General features: G+C 38.8%; 1 long non-coding RNA gene across 2 annotated transcripts in view; it reads left to right on the plus strand.

Annotated features, from left to right (window-relative positions):
* LOC134135678 (uncharacterized) overlaps nt 1–11,310 on the plus strand; it is a 42,706-nt gene extending 31,396 nt beyond the window's left edge. For both annotated transcript variants that reach the window (XR_009957336.1, XR_009957335.1), the window contains 2 exons: nt 6,233–6,349; nt 8,083–11,310. This is a non-coding gene — a long non-coding RNA (uncharacterized LOC134135678). The remainder of the gene's footprint in view (nt 1–6,232; nt 6,350–8,082) is intronic.
* Nucleotides 11,311–13,262: the final 1,952 nt, after the last annotated feature.

The raw sequence follows: 13,262 nt of genomic DNA on the forward strand, positions 1-13,262 counted from the left end.
GAGTTGAACACTAACAGGCTTAGATTAGCTGGAGATAAGGTCAGAGAGTTATTTATGTAGCAGAGATCCAGTGCAGAGATCAGGACAGCCCAGAAGGCAGTGCCAAAGGCATAAAGAATGAGGTATTTAAGTGTCTATACAAAAAATACATATATTTAATATATATTTTTGGAAGTAAAGCCTTCAGACTTTTTGTATATTTATGTTGATTATATGGCATCCTACTTTTGGTGTTTACACCACACATTAAAAACATTTCTAACGAATAGAGAAGGCATCGCCTCTAAATGTTGCTGCCCCTGAAAGGCAGGTGTCAGTAAAGACAATCATAACAGAGCAAACTGAAACGCAGGTGTCGGTAAAGACAGTCAGAGCAAACTGCTGACCTGATTGCTCTTACACACTCTGGTCCCACCATTCCACTCTTAGAGTACAGTTCCCAACCAAAGGCTGTTAGCTCAGCAAAGGGATGGCCCAGATCATAACAATAATGTCTCAAAATCCCTCCCTCAAGTTATTCAATTATCCATGATGGTAAATATTTGTTAAAATGACTCTTCCCTTTCCACAAATGGATGATGTCCTGTTCTGTCATGGACATCTGCAGACAGGGCCGTTTGATGTAATGCTTTGTTACAAATCCCGAAGGTTGTTCCAAGAGCTGATCAGTTACATGGCACAGTAAAATAGTTTACAAAGATATATTACCATGTACAGGCTAATTAGCTCTGTCAGAGGTTAATTAACTTGGGCGCAGTGCTGCCCTGATGTGGCAGCGCTGATTCCAGAACTGACGTGCTCACTGTATCTCTGTGCTGTGTACTTGTGTTTTCTGCCTGTTTCTTCTCATTTGTGAAATGGGGATGATAGTTTGTCCTAACTTCTTCACAAAGATCTTGTGACAACAAATAAACACCCTGAGATGCTCAGATACAAAGGAAATTCAGTAAAGTACCTCTCAAAGTAAGGGAGAAGAAGTAGACCTACTGTGGGTCGTATGAAAAAATATTGTTATGATGTATCTGAATCCAAAATTATTAAGTTAAACACTTTGAACAAATACTTATCCTTGAGACTTCATACAAAATGATGCTACTTGGTGGAAAAATGGCATATGCACATCCAGAAAAATTCACAGAGACACCAACCTGTAGAGATTCATACACAAGCTTCATTCAGACTCCAGAAGTCGTCAACAAATAGGGCTGAGCTAGCACCTTTTGGTAAGGCTCAGATCCAGGAAAGGATGACGCAGCTCAGGCATCCTTGTGTGGAGAACTGAAACTCTAATTTTCAATACCCTGAAAATACAGGGCATTCAGACCTAAAATGCATGGTCTTCCTGTGACAAAACAGTTTATTAATTATATGGTTTACTGGCACTTTCCCATTTATATTTCTTGCTTCCCTAGAGGAACCAAAACAAACAATCAAAGCAAACAAATCCTAATTTGCATAACTGTTCCCAACTGCAATAAAGCCCCAAATAACAGAGGTATGAGCATTGTACAGGGAAGAATAATTTCCATTTTCCGTTGAAGACATTTTTTATACTCTTTTCTGCAAAAATGCCTGTGGAACACCTCCACAAGAGGCGGCCCCAGTCCCAGGGCAGAATTCCCATGTTCATTCCTACTGACATATGAGTGGTATCAACAGGGCTGAAGGGAGGTCCCTCAAGTACAGGCAAGAGGCATTGGGAACTTTACAGGAATACATCTTTGCAGAACACATTTACTAAGGTGGCCATTCACAGCCACTTGTGTGACAAAGAGAGACAGTCAGGTTTCTATAGCCCTGTAAGTGTAAACGGCATTACACAATATGTACTGAATGAATAACAGGGCGTATAATCTAAAGGCACAAATGAAAGAGGCACTAAAACATATGGCCTACTATGGTCAAATAGATTTTTTTTCCCCCAACATATTAAGGAAAAAAGGTAGTTGTTATGACACAGGGTTATGTGAGATGCAGTAATACTCCTAAGGTTCAATCCTCCATTCATTTGCGTTTTGCCTGGAAGTCAGGGGCAGGCAGGTCACATACAAGGGTAGATATAATGAACTGCTTGCACTGGGATAGCCTAGAAGGAAAGTCTCACAGCAGAGTCTCTCGCGTAGGTCACCACTTTGCTGCAAACCTTTGTGACATTGCAAAAATCTTCTAGTGCAGGATACATACTTTAGTTCAGCCACCTACATCACAGATGGTTGTGTAGGTTTTCTTTATCATTCATTAATCAAGAGAAACATGCCCTTCAACGGCCCAATTCATCTGACCTACTTTAAAGACCAGCCTTAAGAAGAGCTGCATCTCAAGAAGTACTTGTAGTTCTTCACTGGCATAAACTTGGACACACGAATTTCACTTTCAGAATCTCTATAAAATCCTGACAAGCAATGCTTAGTTCCTACCCTTTGTCTTCCACGACTGCTTCAGTCACAAGTTTCTTCTATAGATTTCTGAAGTGCCTGGCATAACGAAGCTCCTTGCCATGGTGTAGTGCCTAGATACTGTTTTGGCATGAATTACTGAGCCATAAGTCAGAGGCCTATTCTTCCACATTAGCCACGGTTCACCCTTTGGTTACATACAAATATCCTTCTTTAATTTATATGATGAACATGTTCTGTTTACTCAAAAAATTAAATCACTGACTCCACTTACTCTGCTGCAACAATAAAAGAAAAATAATGAAAACAATTTAGCTCCCCTAACTGGTGTCTAGAAATACTTCTAAGCAGTCATATTTATCATATTTCTGGGTTATTGCAGGGTGTAAATTCAGAGTGGAGCTAACTTTTTTCTTGTTTGTATCTTCATAAACTCAGAATATTTGAATCACTCCTGTTTGACCCAAGCATCGAATTCTCCATGTAAATAGAGTGTAGTTTGGGATAGCAACAGCACTGGGATATTTAACCTTTTAATTATATATATATGTTATCAGAAAGTCTTTGTCTGGTAATAATAAGTTTGAATGTGCAGAGTTTGAAGATGCATACTATTTTAAATTACTGTGAGTGTGCAAAAATACTGCATGTATAAACCAGAATTTAAAACAGAATTTTAAAATAGTGACCAGAAGAATATTAACTTCTGTTGAAATTGTTTCTCTCATAAACCTCATGAGTTTCAACAATTTTAAATAGTTAAAACTCTGTTTTCCTGTAAAAGTTTGCTCTTAGGTAAATGCTGTCATACACATCAATGCCAATTTTCAAATTAAAGAAAATGTCAATAACCAAGTTATAAATATCTTGTTCTCAGTTATGCAATGCTACAGTTCTGTGATTGGGACTGCTGTAGTAACATCTTGGTGCTTCCCATAAAATAAATAAAATGATAAAGACAGCAATCCTAATGTGTGCTTAATGAGATTACTCAGTGTAAATAAGTCATGCAAAATGTTTCCTGATGATGATATCAAGCAACTATGTGGGTCTATCTGCAGATAATGATTTTGTACAGCTTAATGTGTATCATACTAATTTTTTAAATGAATTACCACCTTACCTGAAGGGTTTCTAAGCTTGTTTTGCAATTGTGAAACCCCTTCCTTGGTTCCATTGGGATCACATTAACTAAAAGGTGAGGACGGATCTCCCATGTCATAAATTAAGCATACCTATTTCATGGCCAAGGAACCATTACCATTTTAAAAAATCTTCTCCCTCCCTCCACTCTTTCTTCCCTATCTTTGATGAAATAGAGGAGTGCCTGGATTCTTTTGCACTATTTCTCTCAAAATTTGCTCCTGAGCCAGCCCCTTCTGTTAGCACATACTACTGCTAGCATCTGCCTGTATCTATCCAGGCATGAAGCATTTGCTGCCCTGCTGGGATGAGCTGTGGTTTGCTGCTAATCCAACGCTACCTGGAACTTTCCCCACTGAATCTCTAAGTCTGACTATAGGAGATATGTTATAACTCTTCACAACTTGAAGCTACAGGCAACAACAATAGGGAGCAACATGTTTTTCCCCAGGGATGGCTGGAGAAGAGGGGGGGATGCAAAGTAGAAGGAAATATCAGAGAGCTAACCCAAAGAGGGATTTAAGTGGGTATTTTAAAAAGCTGCTTAGCAGTTGGCAATTGGTAACAGACTCGCAGTAATGCAGAGTACAGGCAGCCTTTTAAACAATAAAGAAGTGGACAATAGATTGCACTGAGTATTGGGCAAGGAGGGGTAAAGAAGACTTCAGGATGAAGAGCTGTAGGAATATGGTGGCCCAGCAAAAATGTGCATGGTATTATTTTAATGCCTCTTTTAAAAATAAAAGTCAGTTTTAGCATTCAAAATCTTCCATTAACATCAACTTGGAGGTGAAAGATACAAGAACACAGCATTGTATTAACAGCTGTTTTCAAATATTTCACATATTAGCCACAAAAAACATTCCCCACTACTCGGATTGTCTACAGAATTTATTAGCCAACAGGATTTTCAGAGACAAAGACTTAAAGCTCAAAGAGAGAAAGAATGCTTGCAAAAGGCACTTTCTGGAGTGCATAGCTATTTATTTTATAGAGCACACCTACACAGGAGAGAAAGGGACATAGTTACAAAGCACAACAGACAGTCCTCAGAGAGGGTAGAGACTAGCCAAACAGTCATTTATTTGTTTTGTGTTTAAGGAAAGATTGATTTCAGAAACAATTCCTCTAGACTCATAGCCTTAAAACAAAACTGAATATGCATGTTTCAATACATTTCTGCTTGGCTCCACTCTGCAGTATACTGTCAAAGCATTCTTTACATAGAGCACAACCACTAGAACTAACATACAGGCATGTTCCATAAGTCTGAATTTCTTTAAAACATCTGCTGTGAAGTGAGTCTAAATGCAAAAACCTTGATTAGTTTTAACCAGAAATTATTATGGGCTGTACTCCCAAATCAGGCCAGAATCAAATATTGTGACGGGTATGCCACCTCTTAGTGCATTCCCGTTCCTCCAACGTTCCCAGTAAACTGGGAAAAGACGGGGCTAGAGTAACATCATCTTCCATGCACTGATCTATCCCAAGTAAACAATAATATTCTGCACATGTATACAGTATTCAAAAATGAGTGACTTTTGCTATCCTTGTGTTATGGATTCAGGTAAACTGAGGGACAGAAAGACCTAAGGCTCGGTTGCCAGGTGGCCAGTAGTCCCAACTTGCTCTGAATTCCCACCAAGTGCAACACCTATGTGCCACCTCTGCAGTAAAACTTCAGCCCAGGAGTTATCATAGATGCACAGCTACTTCATATGCTCTGTGAGGACCTTTGTCTAGGTTCCCCTACCCTCCAAATCTCTGACTAGAGGTTGTTCTCTTCTCCTGCTAATCAAGAGGACAGTTGTTACTGAACAAGGGTCTGCAAGCAGTGGCTTAGGCCACACACCAAAACCACTGCCTTTTGTGCCCCAGATGCCCTCTACCACTTTCTCCTGCTGCCTCTTAGCAGCAGATAGCTCACAAAAAGGGGGACTTTTGGTAGAAAGGGGCTGGGAAGGTGAGTGGAGGAGCTTTTTTAAGACTGCAGCAGGGAAAAGCAAAGGATGAGAAGTCAATGTTTATGCTGAATGCTGAACTCATGAAGTGCTGTCTACAGAACTGGGTGGAAAGGCAACCCCAAATATTTTTGCAACACAGGTGCACCCTGTGAAACTTCATTATCTCTGCATGATGAATCTAGCTAGCAAGCAGCCCCCGTGATAGGAAGGTTTAGTGTGCCAAGGAGCTATGCAGTGAACTCCTTTTGGAGTATTTTATAATCAAACACTACAAATCCTTTGGAAGACATGACTAAAAGTGCAAGTGTAGACAAAGCCACCCTTAGGTAATTCCCTTGATTAAAGCTCTTAGACTTAAAATGAATCTAATTAAGGATGTTGTGAAGGCACAGAAAGCCAGTGTTCACTTATGCCCTCTTTTGCAGATGGTGAGTTGCCAAACAGAATTGAGAATCTTAATTGCAAGAATCATCAGCAAATTCAAAAAAGATAGTAAATTAGGGACTGCAGAAAAAGTCAGACTGTTACATAACAGCAATGCTGCTAGATCTCCTGGTTCTTGCATTATATGGGGAAGGCACTCCCAAGAGAAGACACAGTGCTTTTTGTAAAAACTGCTTTTTGTAAGAACTGCTGAGAAGGAAGGAGAGAGAAACCTAGCCAATGCAGACAGTAAACTGTATGAAGGAAGATACCCCTTTTACTATCTTGTTTTTCTTTCATTAGTTGACACTGTTCCCTACACTACTCTTGAGAGGGATCCAAGGACACAGGATGGTCTTCTGATGGAACAATCACAGCTGGCCAGATCTCTGCTCTTTTTATGATCTGTCTTCATAGCAGGTAATACACTTTGCTACATCACTGGAATTTTTTAGTCATTTCATTAATCGTCTTTCTATTAAGTGAGGACATTTCACAGGCATGCTTATCAGATAAAATAAAGGTAATTAAAAATACTGTCCAAATCACACTGGCCACCTAAGAGAAATTAGTTTCTGTTCTCATATTCCCTGGCTGTTTGCATTGCATTCCCAATAAAAACAAATCTATTGCAATAGAGTAAAAAATGCCTAGAAATATCTGACACAGGTAAGGAAGAGAGAAAAATCTGGTTGGCTGCACAGACAATAATTTGATTACAAGAGAAGCATGAAGTATTTGTAGAGCTCCATTCAACTTTTATAATCTGACAAAACACAGAGGAAAGGAAGTAAGTAGACAATTACTTTAAGGACCACATGCAGTATGCTCCATTCAAAAAATAATTGTAATCAAGTGAATGGTTGAATTGTAATAGTAAGTTTCTTTCTGTAATGGTTTCAAAATAACACAGGAGTTGTTAGATCTTAGACCACATCTAGCACTAACAAAGGCAACAAAGCTTGATTCTCAGTTACCGTTTTTTGCAAGAAAGCAAGTCTATAGGAATTATCTCTGCAAACATACCTGGTGTAACAAGAGATAAGCAAAGAACAATCAAACCAAACACATTTATTTTTGATAGTTTAAGAAACAAATATCAAAACCATTATTCAGATAGTAATGAGAATTCTCTTACTTAAGAAAACAGTTAAAGCCACTATCTGAAGAGTCAATGCTCTGTGTTAGTGAAAATCACGGAGTGCAAATGCCTCTGACTTGATTGCTTTTGCTATCAAATGCCTAGTGGACTTCCATTTCTCAAGGCACCACACTACCATGTTTGTGTTCATGCAGAAATCCTCTCAATATAAACAAAAAACAAATCAGTCAGACTTCTCCCAAAGGGCCACCCAACAAAATATGCTTCCTGCCTTTGGTCTGCCAGAACACAGGGTTACTACTTTTCTAGCCATATCACGAAGTTAGTCCAAAGCCTCTGAAAATGGAAACAAATAAAAACGGTTACAAATTAGTCACTGGGCTAGATCCTCAGCTAGTAAAAAATCCGATTAGCTCAACTGTCCTCAGTCAGTAATTTTAGCTAAGTCTGTTTTAATATAGCTGAAGATCAACTATGGTATCATTAATTTTAGCATATTGTAAGGACAGCCAAAGACATAGGGTTTACTAGCACTTGCAAAATTGGGGAAAAACTGAGGGAGAGCAAAAACTTGAACTTGTTTCCCATTCTTTTACTTGTAAGAGTGACAAATTGATAGCTGTGGACCAACACCATGCTGCAATCAAGAGACAAAGAAAATTTCAACTAATCTTGCAAACTCCTCAGCTGAGATAAATTATCTTAGCTCTACATTTAGTCAGTCTTCTATGACTATGACTTCCAACACCCAGAGATTTGGGTCTCTCTACAATATATATTCAGACAAGATATAAAACAATACAGCTTGACTCCAGTTTCTTTTTCCTCTTTAAATATTACTGCATTCATAGTTAGAAGCAAGTCTCACTGAAATTATCTAATTGGCAGGAGGAGGAATGTCATATATATGACATACATATATGAAAATAAGGGTCATTTCCTATAAATCCAGCAGACTAAAGTTCACTTACTGCCCACTATCCCACTGCACAAATTATTCAACATATTGGTTCATAAAACACTCGTAAACACAAATCTCTTTCTTCTACAGGAATGCGGGAAAAAACAAGATACATCTTCCCTTCCTTGTGTCAGCACCTGAGTCTAGGGACAGCTTGGCTGTTTCTGGCAGACCCTGTGGGAGCTTATGAATGAATTCCCATAAATTATGTCTGTGACCAGACAAAGCTAGCAGACTCCCAGGCATCAGCACAGCGTTAATTGCAGCAATTAACAGTAACTCCATACTCCCTTTGAGCTGGACACCACCATCAAGGACATCATGCTTGTCGCTAATCCCTATTGCTCCATATGGAATGAATTAAATTCCAGAAGAATCTGAACTTCTGAAGGAACCCTGCTAAGCCAATACCCCAACATTTCAACAGCTCTGGCTCACTCTAGCCTTAGGATTTATTTCTATTCTTTCTTTCCCAAATGCACCAAGTATTCATATTTTACACGACGGAGCTGCTCCAAACACAGAGACTTACCCTTCAGTCTCTCAAATCTTTGTATTAAAAGGCTCAAACTTACGGTAGCATGCTGAATGGGTATCCAGGCAGGTGTTTCGACTGAGCATTTGTGGGATGGGCATCTGCCATGGCTCTGCTGCAAATAAGTGAAAACGGCATTATACACAACACAATATGTGCTGCAATCCTTAGGTGCAATAGGCTCCATTCCAGATGGAGCACCTAGGCATTTGCTAGTACACATTAAACTTCAAAGTCATTTTTCCATTGTCATGTAAGGGAAATTAGATCTGCAGTTCACAAGATCAAAAAGGCCTCAAAATTTACCCATTAATTTTCTTTTAAAATCCTCAGTTATGCTGGTGAACACAAGCTTCATCCACTCTGAACCCTAAGTAATTGCCATCTGGCTTTCCTCAGCGCTGGAACACTTCAGAGAACAACACTGGAGCTTTAGGCAGTAGGCTTTTCTCTCCCTATTTCATGACAGGCCGCATTCTTCCTTTAGGTCCTTTTTGCATCAGTGATAGCTGCAACCTGAACTGCCTCCAGGGCTATTTTTCAGCAGAAGCACATCTATCCCAAATTCTCAGAGTGTGTTTCAGAGCTGAGCAGAATGCACTGCTTGCTCCCCAAATTGGGCACCAGAAAACACACCATAGGGAAACAGAGCAAGTACCAAAAACTCTTGCAGTTCTCTGAAACTTTGCAGGACCAAAAGAGTGAAGGGTTAATTTAAAGTCTAACGTTCCACATGGCAGCGCAAGATGCTACCATCAGGCCTTCAGGCTGATCTTCCTGTAATTTCCCGTTCATTTGCAGTGATTCAATTACATTTTACTGAAGATTTGGAGCCAATCAGAACTAATCACATAGCAGCTTGGGTCAGAGTCCCCGAAGAAAAGTTCAGAATAAATTTTGGTGTCTGCCACCATTACTCTCAGCATTTCACATAAGACTCAAACTATTACTTTGCTGCTTGGAATGGAGGACTTTTGTAATTATGTGTGTTCCTGAAGCTGGATACAATGAAGAAGAGGCTTTTATTTTCATTTAAACCAGGAATATTGTGAGCAACTACAATACACCTTTCTTTTCCCCATGCCAAGAGCAAAGGAGAGCGATCTCTATGGATACTATAGATCAGGTTTCACGCTATTTTCAAATTTTGAGTCTGATGTGAGAACATTGACTAATGTAGCCTATTAGTTCTTTGTTCTTTACCTTTACAAAGCAGACATTCATAAAGCTTTGCAATACTAAACACCTTTATAAGGAAAAAAATGTGTATGCCAGTTCCAGTGTTATAGTCCCCAGAATTTCCCCATCTTAAAAATTGACGGTTACTGACCATCAGTAGTATTATTATTATATTTTCACACAAGTATCTTTAAGGATTATTCAAAAAGATATAGCTAGTAAGCAAGAATCATTGCACCTTTAGATGAAAGTATTGTTTAAATCGTTTTGAAAAAGTCACCGGTATCACAACAATATCCTGTGGATGTGTGTTATCTCTTGTAAGGACAGGATGAATGCAACAGCAAACTAAGCAATACTATCAAACTAATAAAACTATAAATAAATTTTGATCAAAACCCTGCATGAATTATTGTCAATGCTTTCTTTAACAAGTTTAATCTGTAGTCCAAACCAAGATAAAGGTAAGAAAATTAATAATTTGCTTTGGGCAAGAAACATTTTTAAGAAATATTTTTTTTTTCTGATTGAAAAGCCTGATCTTAGAAAATCACATATCCATGTTTGTGAGGAGACTCCTCACGAAGGCAGAAATTCTTAAAGAAGATACATCCGCAGAATAAAGGCTCCAGATCTCAGAGCAGGAGAGGCTAATGTTCTGCTAATCTTCTTGACTCTGAAATTCATAACAAAAATTGTCCTGAGGCCCAGAATCGTGAGACACATGCTGCTTATTTAAAGATTAGAGAGACACTGGTAACTCTGGGAATTACTGGAAGGCAGCAGTTCTCCAGAGATCCTGCTGTTCCAACACAAGGGCTATGCCGAGGGTACAGCTGGGCTATGGAGTGGCTATGGAGTGGCCCACAGAGTTTGGCCTTTCACAGCTGGATATCTGAATTACTGCATTGATATCATGATATTGCACTGGAATTTTCTAAGAAATGCATGCAGCTCAAGGGCTAGGACTGAACACTCTTGCTATAGCTTTTTGCTCTCTGAAAATCACATGTGGTTTACCAGTCACTATTTTTAGTACTTTTGTTTAAAAAGCAATGCTTTTTACAGCTTTCATATCTTACATCTTCTACCAGTTGAAACAGTTCTAGGATGTAAAGTTATATCAACTGCTAATAATGCTCTTCTGCATTAAAATGCTCGTTTTTTTTTCAACAGCCAAAAGCTCTGTGTCACACTTACAGAAACGAACTAAGAAACAATTCATCCCAAAAGGTCAACATTGCATGAAAGCATAGGAAATATGATAAAGCATAGGAGTAAATATGGGGGGGGGGGGGGGTTTATTTGCAAGTTGCAGGAGGAATTACCTTCATTGGATTATTACTGCTAGTATTTTCATTGACTTAGTCATTTGGTGAGCACAAGGACTACAAACCCTGGTCCGCCACAACACTAAAAAGTTAAAATCTGTAAACTGATGAAAATCCATCATGTTTAATTATCTTTCTTTAGACAGTCTTCAAGGCAGGACAGAACTATGGTTTGCTTTCTAAATTTACTGATAACTGTATGCAAAAATAATATGTCTTGCTGTTTGGAAGAATATATACAAATAAACCAGTTCTCTGTCTGAAATGGAAAAAGAGAGGCTGCTTCTCCTTAGTTTATGAATAAGCAATTTCCACAGTCTTGCTTCACTCCCCTTCTTTGAAGATAGTCAGGGTCCTGCACTACTCAGCTTCACCTGAGACAGTTCCATTGTAGTATCAAACAGTGCTATCCAGGCATAGGTTTTCTCACAGCTTTACAAAATAAACACCTTCAAAAATGCAGTAAGATCTTCAGCTTGTGTGTGTTTTGTACAAAGAAACCTTTGGACACAAAAAAATAAATCGATTATCATCACTAATTCCTACATCAGCCATAGCTTTCTTATGGGATGATGCTTTAAAATCCTGATAGATTGCACACCAAAAATCAATCAGGAAGCAATGAAGTTATAACCAAAGTCAGAAAGAGATGCTAACTACCTAGTCAGTTAGAAACAATGAAATTAATTCTCTGGAGGCACTGCAGTGTGCAATTCACAAACCAGTAAGATGTCTATCAAAAATCCTGAAATACAGTCTACACAGATAACCAGCAGACGTAAAGCACCAACCTCAGAAGATAAAACCAAGGCTGCAAGCCCCTCACATTCTCTATGCCTAATTTCAACATTCCTAGCATGCAACCTTAAGCAAGCTGCTTCTCACCTGCTTCAGTCAAATGTTGAAATAACTGACTGTTATTAGCACTGATTAGAAACAGCAGTATAATATATCATTCCTGGAGTGGTAGTGTCATTTTCAGTGACTTAGCAAGCATTTCTCATTTTACTGCTTCCAAATATTGAATCAGAAGGCATAAAAAAGAGAGTTTTGTGACACAGATCAACAGAGGTCGCCGGTGAAGAGATGCATCAGCAAGTTCTGGGTAAAATTTCAAGGTGTAATTCTTCTTTTGTGATGCTATGATCAACCATCGTGATTGCCAGAGGCATTTGGGGAGGTTGCGAGAGCAAATATGTAGGTTTTTGCTAATTATTCCTAGGCAGGGAAAGATTCCAACATTGCCAGCAGCATCAAATTTTGAAGGCCACGTTTTGCCTAACATGACTGTGGCCCGACATGGAAGCAGATCTTCTCTCTATGACAAAAGACAGAAGACATTCAGGACCGCTTACTCAGGGCTGGATGAACTGTAGCACCCTTTAAGATCTAACTCGGTTCTTTTTCAGGGAAGATATTGGTGATCAGAGTTAAAAGCAATCACAGGTAAAATTCTCTTTGTATGTATTAGAGTGGCCAAGAATATGATTTGCAAATTATATGCAAATCCCTGATTCAGGTCTCCAGTAGCAAAAGTCACTGAATTCAAATCCAGTGGAACATACTTATCTACTTCTACACATTCTCAAAAATAATCTTCTCTGATGATTCTCTGGGGAAATTAAAATTGTAGATCTCAACAAGAGGTCTCAGATTGCATAAAATATAATCACATACTAGTCAGTACCACTGACCTAATGTTTCAGTCATAAATATCCATTGCCTTCCCCTTGACTGCACACATCTTCTCATTATTTCAGAAGCCTTGGATAAGGTGAAGAGAGAAGGAAACTTGCATGGTAGTAGCAAACAAATTAAAATACAAAAGAAACTCATGTTTATGTTGAGGGTGCATGCTAAAAGGCCCGTCTTTTTTGCTTTCAGTGGCACTTAGACATTGTAAAGAATCCATTTGGTCAATCCCAACTACGTGAAATGCGTAAAAATGCATTCACGTTGGTGATAGGATAGTATCTTACCACCTCTGCCCTCAGACTACTAGAGAGGAGGATGTATAGCTGTACTATCACCAAGAAACACTGCTATTTTTTGAGGCAAGATCAGGCTGTCCTGCTCCTTATCTTCCACCTTTCCTTATGTGTGCAGCTCTCTACTGCTATGCAGTAATATTAAGCTCTAACCACATTTGCCTTAATAGCTAATTGAACATTTTCTTTACTCAGTTTATAGAGCTGTTCATAGATTTATGAAACAAATCACCCTTC

Source organism: Rhea pennata, chromosome 1, assembly GCF_028389875.1.
Source record: "Rhea pennata isolate bPtePen1 chromosome 1, bPtePen1.pri, whole genome shotgun sequence".
Classification (NCBI taxonomy): domain Eukaryota; kingdom Metazoa; phylum Chordata; class Aves; order Rheiformes; family Rheidae; genus Rhea; species Rhea pennata.